General features: G+C 34.7%; 1 long non-coding RNA gene across 2 annotated transcripts in view; it reads left to right on the top strand.

The window, feature by feature from the left end:
• Positions 1-1,179, top strand: part of LOC139591377 (uncharacterized) — a 28,100-nt gene extending 26,921 nt beyond the window's left edge. For both annotated transcript variants that reach the window (XR_011679628.1, XR_011679627.1), the window contains one exon: positions 1,075-1,179. This is a non-coding gene — a long non-coding RNA (uncharacterized lncRNA). The remainder of the gene's footprint in view (positions 1-1,074) is intronic.
• The last annotated feature ends 7,801 nt before the right edge of the window (positions 1,180-8,980 follow it).

Consider the following 8,980-nt stretch of genomic DNA (forward strand, 5'->3'; position numbering starts at 1 on the left):
TAAATAAAGGAAAGAAAAGTAGTGACAGAAACAAGCAACAAAGCCATGTGTGCTTGAACAAGCAACAAAGCCATGTGTGCTTGTTCCAAAACTTCTGCTGTGAATATACTGATTCTGTATGTGATGCTACTTTACCAAAGTGAATCCAGGCCTGTTTTCTTTCTTCTCCCAATCTACTCTGAACTATTCTTTTCTGTGCTTGGCTGTCTGAAAGAGGAAAGAACTACTATTATTTTAAACATTGTCCTCCCACTTATCCATGGCAGGAGCAGCATAAATTGAATTGAAACAGCAAATATTTTAAAATGTAAATTAGATTAAGAAAGGTTAGAGTTTTATGTGCTTTGAAAACAATCCAACTGCCACCACAAATTTTTTAGGCAGTTTGTGCACAGAAAAGAAGATGTGAAATTTTGAAACAATCTGTTAGCGTCAAATGAGAAAAAGATTTTAGAATAACCATTCCTGTTGATTTTGGTTGGCTCCTTAATATACTTTATAACACAAAATATTCATGTTGGACCATGATCCTATCATGCAAACAACTCAGTAACAGCTAACAGTTCCAAAATAAATATGCAAATAGCCTTTTGAAATGCTGAAAGTACATGGGCCTAAAATAAAAAAAATATATATTTTTTTTTAATTTTTAAAATCAAAGAAGAAAAAGGGGGAGAGAGGATAATAGTTTAACACTAGGGAAAGGGTAAACATTCAGTGTGGGAGTTTTAAATCTCAGGACATTGTAACAGAATCAATTGATAGATAACAGTAAATTTGTCAGTTGCTGACCTGTGATTATTTGGAATGAAACAATGGTGCTGCTAAACAATATATCAGTGTGCATTACAATGAGTAGCAAGTACTCCACTTTTATTTTACAAAGTGATTTTTGTTTACTATAAATCACTTTATTTCTTTTTCAGAGCTAAAGGTTTGGGGCCTGAAATCCTCCTTAAATCTTAGTGGGAAACAGTATATTTAGCAATTGTCAGACTGCATTCCTATGTTGTGGTGGTATTGAAGAGCTTCTTTCTCTTAAAATACAAATGATTGTATTTTTTTTTTTTTTAGGGGGAAGTGCTGTTTTTGCATCTGTGTTAGTTGGGGTCCAGCTGTCTGGAAAGCAGCTCTGCAGAGAAGGACACCAGAGTTCTGCTGCACTGCATGTTGAAGGAGCCAAGTGTGCACAGCCAAAGGTAAAGTCCATACTGGGCTGCAAGAGCATGGCCAGCAGGTCATGGGAAGTGTTTATGCCCACTTCTATCTGTAGTGCCACAGTGTTGGGCTCCCCTCTGTAAGAGAGGTGCTGACAAATTGGAGCAAAGCCAGAGAAGGCTGCTGGCATAGACAGGAGCTGGAGCACACAACACCCTGAAGGAATGTAATTATTTAAAGCTTCAAAAAGAAAGCTAAAAGGTGATTAATTTTCTGTCTTTAAGTACATAACAGGTGATTATGGAGAAACACAGGTAGTCTCTTCTCCAAGATTCAGAATGAAATGACAAAGGACAATGACAAAAAGTTGCATCATGAGACCTTGCAAGGAGACTTAAGGGAAAAAGTCTTCACAATGAGAATGGTGAACAGGCTGTCAAGAAAGGTTGTGGACTTTCAACAAAGTTTTCAAAATTTGACTGGACTTTGCCTTATTTAATCTGGTCTAGCTTCTGAGTAAGTCTTGATTTGGGCAGATGGTTGAACAAGATGACCTGCAGATCTCCCATCCAACAAAGATTATCTTATGATTCATGAGTCTATGAATACCGGTTCCCTAGGAAGATGAATCTGCACTGTACTTTCAAGATTCCCAGAATAGGAAATACTAAATAAAAATAGAGTAAAGTTTGCACATTAAGACAGACTGGGACAGAACTGTTTGCTTCCAGCTCTTTGAGTAAGCCACTTAAATGATTGTAGGGTTGGGAAACAGTAGAGCATCTGTGGCTTCAATTCTCCTCCAGTGAAATAGAATGCATAATATTTCTTCACATTTTTTTCTAAGAGTGATTCACCCTTATGCATCAAAGGTTTTTTAACAGACTGAGCCAAATCAGTTGCTGATCAGAGATGCTATGGTACCACAGCCATTGTGCATCTGGTCAATGTACACATTTGTTCACAACCATAATCATGGGGAAAAAAAAGATCAAATAAATTATTCCAGAGTCCTTCTTCCTGGATACAGAAACCTGCTTCAGATATGTCTGTCATCCAAACAAGTATTTTAATAATTATGTCATATACACTCTGATAAGGGATATAAGCATAGGGGAACATCCTTTTCTCTCTCAATCTTTTGAGAATTCCTGAATTAATGCCCCAGCATCTGGTCTACTGTAACAGAAAATGCTGTCTCCAGGTCCTTGCTTCCTGGTCCTGCCTGCTCTCCTTCTTGGCTTTGTACTGAGATAGTGTAGGTGGTATGACAGTACTGTGTAAATGTTTTGTGGTTAAAAACCAAAGAAGTGATTTGTGTTTATAAGCTTCAAATTGCCTTCCTGACAAAATATGCACAAGCTGAAAGCTTCTGCTCATGTAAAATTGTGATGGATTGCATTTTATTGGAACTTATGAATAGCTCTTTGATTTGAAACAATGAACCCTTTAAATGCCTTTAGAAATTATAGTGAGATAAAGGTATTGTTCTCCCTCCATCACCGCTGTCAGAGAGTGACAAAAAAGGCCTGTTTTTCAAGACAGACACACACACAATGCACACTCACTCCCATATAGCCATCTTCACACATTCAAATTTATAGAAGATGACAAATATAATTTTGAATTTTCTAATTTGGTATTGGATGGATGCCTGATTTTCAGATATAAACTCTTTTGTAAGTACACAGAATACATGTCTATATCAGAAAACAGACACTACAAATATATATATGTACAAAATATAGATATTGAACTTAAAACATTATATGTCCAAAGACATACTACGTCTATGAAAAATATTTCATTTTTTTCACATGTAGCTGATTTAGTGAGTATCCTAGAAGAAAAAAATCCCAGAGATGAATATATTTTCACAGAACTTTGGTGCGTGAGAATTTATACAGATACACCTTCAGTTTTCGCTTTGTGTTTATTTATACCCAAAAAACGTCATTTTCATATTTCAGACATTTCTTTCAGGTGGAGGTTACTTGTTTTAGCACTCCCAAGTTAAGGAAATATAAAGCCAAGGGAATATATAGTAAAGAGTATGTCACTTTTTTCACCAGATTCTGTCAAAATGGAAAACTTTGTGTTTCATATGTATGTATATTTAACAGGAAAACAGGGGAAAATAAGAGAGTTAAAGCTGTTTGTGAAAGGTTGGGTTTTTTTCTGGCTAGGAAGCTTTTAGTGGCAGTAGTTAAATGTCGAATATGATTACTCAAAACTGCTGCTGAAAACTGAAAATAAAGTTGAGCATACTTGTGAAACTGTTTCAGAAATTAAAAAAGTAGTAGTGCATAATTTATCAGTGTAAATAGCCTTAGGTGCATTTCTGAGGTAATTCACCTAAACAGTCAACAATTTATCACATCCCAATACATAAAATGTATTTTTAATTAATAAATAGACATTCTATTGCCTTTACAGCTACAAAAAAAATCAATCCTTCCTTACCTTCTGCCTATAGTTTGGGTTCCTTTAATGGATTTTAATGGGTTTTATTCTATGCTCCCTTAGCAAAGCTTATTCATTTGCTTCCTGGAAGACTTTCTCTATTTTGTGGCATAATCTCAGTGTCTATAGGGTATCTGCCTTAAACCTTAAAGCATCATTCATTACTCCTGAAATGGCACTCTAGCCTACCTTGAAGTAATGAAGTTACTGTAATGTATTGTAGTTCTTGTTAACTGGCTGTCTGTGAAGTCCTTAAGTTTAAACTCTTTATTGGGAAAATAAGATGTTTCCAGTATTTCTGAATGGTTAATGAACACTTGCATAGTCTCAAGACAGTTGGTAACAGAGATCTTTATCTCTTAGAGATGTAAGTCAAAATTTCAAACAGAATACAAAAATTTGTTTATTGTCTCACCTTATTATTCTCATTTTGCAATTATTAAACTTCAGGAAAAGAAAACTAAAAAGCACAAAAGGGTTCCAACAATATTGCAACATGGAAAAAAATGAGGAATCAGGACCAAACCAGTAACAAAATGTTTATAAAACCACTGAAATTTGTGATTTGTCTACCTGTAATGTTTTGTCAAGTTTATGTAACCTACAAAGCAAAATAATAATTAAATTGTATGCATTTATTGAAATATTTCCCAAACAACTTTCTCATGAGCCATGATATCTGATTTGCTCCTTGGGATAGTTTTTCATAGGCAGCACTGTTTAGAGGAATCTCAAGACAGTCTTATAGCGTTTTCCAGGAAAGGAAAATGATTCTTTTATATTTATATAAAGGAAAATGACTCCTGATCCCTTATACTGCTCTAATAATGTTAAGTACATAATAGTTGTAGCTGAATATCTGTCATGAAGGTTTTCCCCTTGTTATAGGACTGAGTTCTGCCTCTACAGGAATGAATTAGACTTCACTTTATCAGAGAATACAAAACACCTGAATAATCTCTCTTCAAGGCTGTATGTAGGCATACAGCTATTTAGACATAGGTGAATCCTCTTTAGAAAAGAACCAGTGTAAAAATAATCGCTATAGATTTTTAAATCAATGTATCAAAATGTGTTTCAAAATGTGGGAGTCAACGTAAGTCCTCATGAAAACATAAAGCAGATACGGTTTTTTTTGGAAAAACTATATATGATCATTAGACAACATAAGAAGACAAATTACAGATGCCTGTTATTAAAAGAACAGAGATGTATACACAGAAATATGTAGAGGCAGAATGTCATCAAACAAAATGTAACCTGAAATGCTAACATGCAGAAAAATCCAGCTTCAAAATTCTTTTTCGTTTTCTGCCTCTTTTCTTAATAATTTCCATACCTAAAAGTGCAAAAACATATCTCAGGTATTAAGATTCTAATTCTCTTTCTTGCTTCTCACAGCTGTCCTTTCACTCTGTATTAAAGCAAGGCGTCTGGATCTTTACTATTTCTACACACTCAAATCTTTACTTCTTTTATAGAGCTAACCCAATGAGCTCTATAAAAACACAAAACAAATTTACATTGACACAAAATCACAAAACAAATTTACATTGACACCAGCTGTGATCCATATTCAAAAATTTGTTCCAAGAACATACAAATTTTGGAATTCAACCCACCCTTCCCAAACCTAAACTGTTGCTATGGCAAGTCCTACGTGTTATCTTACAAAGGCAGCCACACCTCAGATAAAGAGTCTCGTGTGTCACAGGTAGCATGTGTGAATAGAAGTCTGACTCACAGATGGAAATCTTCTAGTTTCCACTTTTGTCTCTTTATCAATTATTAGATTTTTAACACAAAATTTTAAAAAATAATAGGATTTTTGACAAAGTTATTACAAAGTAGTAGCTTAAATATCCTGATTTTATCTCCAAATAGCGGTATATCAAGAATAAGAAAGATGGAAGCAAGTTTTTTGTTAAATATAATCATCAAAGAAGTGTTTTGTGGTTGGGCTTTTCTCTTTTGCTTCCTGCAACTTCCAAGTAATTCTAATAACAATGTAAAAGTGAGTCCAGTAGAGTAAAAGGGTAGTCATCACAAGAAAACAGCCAAATATCACTCTTTTTATGATTTCAAAAATGGAGTAGTTCCATTGCCAGCTGCTGTGAACTTTCATCTTTGAGAGTTTATTTTGTTTTTGAGCATTACTAACTTTGAGCCTTCTCAGGTAAAATTAGCCGTTGCTAATGTTCTGATTGCAAAGAATGCTGAATCTAAATTTTTCTTATGCTAAAATCTTCATATCCCAGGATATGAAGGGATTTTTTCCAGGCAGGACTTTTTTCCAATAATCAAATTATTTCATTACTTTATCATCCATCTACGTAAATATATATAAACCTTAAGGATCTGTGATTAAATAAATCAGTATTTGGTGAGATAACTTCCCACACCTTTGACTTGATTTTTGTTATAGACAAAACAAGTATCTGCACAGATAGCTACAAGTAGTAGCACAGGTCACTACCTCTAGTAGCTATATCAAATATTCTGCATTGTGAAAAATGTCTTTTGTATTTATGTCATCAGAGATAGCTCACAGGATACCATCAAGGTGTTGATGCAAAACCTATTGTGTGACTGGTTCTTATACGTTTTTCTTAATGAGCCATATCCACTTTGAAGACTAAATTAGGTTATCATCAGACTAACATGATCTACAAAACATTGTAAAAAGGTTAAACTCTCTTAGATGGGGTTCCTGGATATTTATATGGAATTACAAATGCTCCTGTTAGAAGATTATCCTTGTACCCATAGATTAAGGCCACTGCATGAACACTCTTTTACAAATCAATATTAATTAAAAATTATTATGATCAGAGAACTAAACAAAGGGCCTATGCTACCGAAGAAAGGGTATGCCCCAGTGACAGATCACTGTTAAAACCTCTCATGCCATTGGGTGATATTTGCCATATGTCCAATGATTGATAGTAAGATTTAATGAGTTCTTACAAGCAATTAAATAATCAAGGGTTCCTGCTGTTACATGGCATAGCTTGATAGAACAGTGACAAATGAGAGAATATCTGCAACCTAATCAAAGGGACATATTTCCTTGGGAACAAAATAATATTATCCACCAGTGCAATCAAAGGACAAAAGAACACAGAGAGGACGCAACAGAATGAGATAAATTTTGTGCTCTTTTCATTATTCTGGCCATACAGTTTCCATTTATTGGATCCTATTAAATCAGAAAGACAATTAGGATACTTAAATATGTTTCATTTGTCATAAACTGTTAGCTAGTGGGTACATATCCATATCCAGTCACCTTAGGTCTCCTTTCCCCATGAAACACTATCCTAGGTTATGGTTTCTGTATTTTTATTTGGTATTTATTTCTATTGTGATTACTCTTCAGTAATCCTGTTTTAGTTTGCATTTTGTTTTTCACCTTAACTAAAAGGATACAGTAAAAGATTGCACTACACCAAATCTGTCAAACATTTTTGATTAATGAATTGTTCTAAATATTATATATTATCTATATGAACATTAGCTCCACTTTGGATGTGGAATGACATAATTTTAGTATTTTTAAAATTTCTTTTATATATTTTATGTATTTTTAAGTTTCTTTTCACTAGAAACTCCAAGCTTTCCTTTTATTTCTGTCAAAAATAAATAAAAATATTCCAAGACTAGACACTACTTTATAGCTAAAATTTTCATTAGAAAATGTAAGCATCAGACTACAGTTATTCTGTGTTATAGTTCATCTAGCTAGCTGGTGAGTGGGGTAAAAGTTATTGAAATGCCCCAGACAACCAAGAGAACAGTGTGCCCCTACTAATCATTATGTTCCAGTATTTAATATGTGATCCAGCTTTAGACTGTATCATACATGACCTTTCTAAATATACACTGAGCTTTTTCCTGGTTTTTTTCTGTGTTGGTGGCATGTGGGAAGGGAGATGAACTCCTTTGGAGCAGAGTGACCACAGGCCAGGTTGCTCCACTTCCATCATGGTTTCCCAGAGCCCATTTCTCAGACTAGAATGTAAAAAGCAGCAAAGTGTTGGGGATGATGCATGCACACTGCAGAGCAGAACCTCCAGTGGCTTGGGTAGCTATTATACAGAATATTCATGGAATCTCAGTCATGGAGTCATTCACGGACAAAGAACGGTTTGGGTTGAAAGGGACTTTCAAAGGTCATCTAGTTCAAGCCCCCCTAATGATCAGGGGATATAATTTCATTCTTGTCTCCCACTTCTAAGAGAATGTGCAAAACTGTCTTACTCACAAAGTGTTTTTACTCTCTTTTCCCCAGCTTCTTCCTAATGTGGGATAAGCACAAGTTGTAAAACCTTGGCATTTCCAAAAAACCCACAATACCTGTTTTTTCCAGCCAGTTGTGTTTAACACTGAAGGAACACTGATTCTACTTTTTCCACAATCCAGTACATTTGTTTTGTTTTTCCATACACAAAGTGAAATTTTTCCAGATTATGTATCATGTTTCAGATATTACTTATATTGCTTAATGCGCTAATGGAAGATGCTCAGATACTACACCCAAAAGTCAGTACCTTTTGGTGTAGTATCTGAGCAAGCAAAATGCTTCTTATTTTTTCAATGATTTGAGTATATTTAGCTATAAATTCTCTTTTACATGTCTTCTAAGCTAATAACAATTTTTAATAAAATCTATGATAAAGCCACAGTTGATAAAAACATATTTCTTTGTTGGATTTCAGCTGTGGGTGATTCTGCTGAAATCAGCTGTGATACATCATGAAAGTGGGATAAAGATGCTTAAACTAAGGCATGTTTTTAGATTAAGGAGATCCATTTGGTTTCTCTAAGTCTTAAAAATTACATTGTCCAGCTCAAATTTTTGCCTTGAATTTTTGGTCAACTCCAAATATGTCAGGTCAAGATTTGCTTAGATTAGTGGATGAGGTGGTTTGGGAACTTGCGGAATCCTGCTGCTGCAGAACCACATGTGCACAATGACTTTAATGAACCTGTCAAGTGATGCATCAGTGTACTTTAACATGGTAGTCTGTCAGATCAGTGATCCATTGGATCACATTAAGTCTGATCTTAGGTCTGAGCTTAATGTGATCTAGTGAAGGTAAACTTAATGAGTCCTATGTGTAGTGAGTGGCAAGAGTCAACAACTCCTACTAAAATAACAACTTGGTTGCTCCAGAAAGCAAGCAACCTCTCAAGAATCGTGGAGCGATACCAAGTTTTTGGCAGCATTAGATTCCTAAGGACCACTCTCAATCAATATATTCACAAAAAGTACACACCTCATTATAGTCTGTAAAGATTGCAAAGCTAGCTATAATGTAAAAACAGGCAGACAGTCTGTCTCAATATTATTACAGGA

The sequence above is a fragment of the Agelaius tricolor genome, unplaced genomic scaffold (assembly GCF_023055355.1).
Source record: "Agelaius tricolor isolate 1412-34295 unplaced genomic scaffold, bAgeTri1.0.p SCAF_6, whole genome shotgun sequence".
NCBI lineage: Eukaryota > Metazoa > Chordata > Aves > Passeriformes > Icteridae > Agelaius > Agelaius tricolor.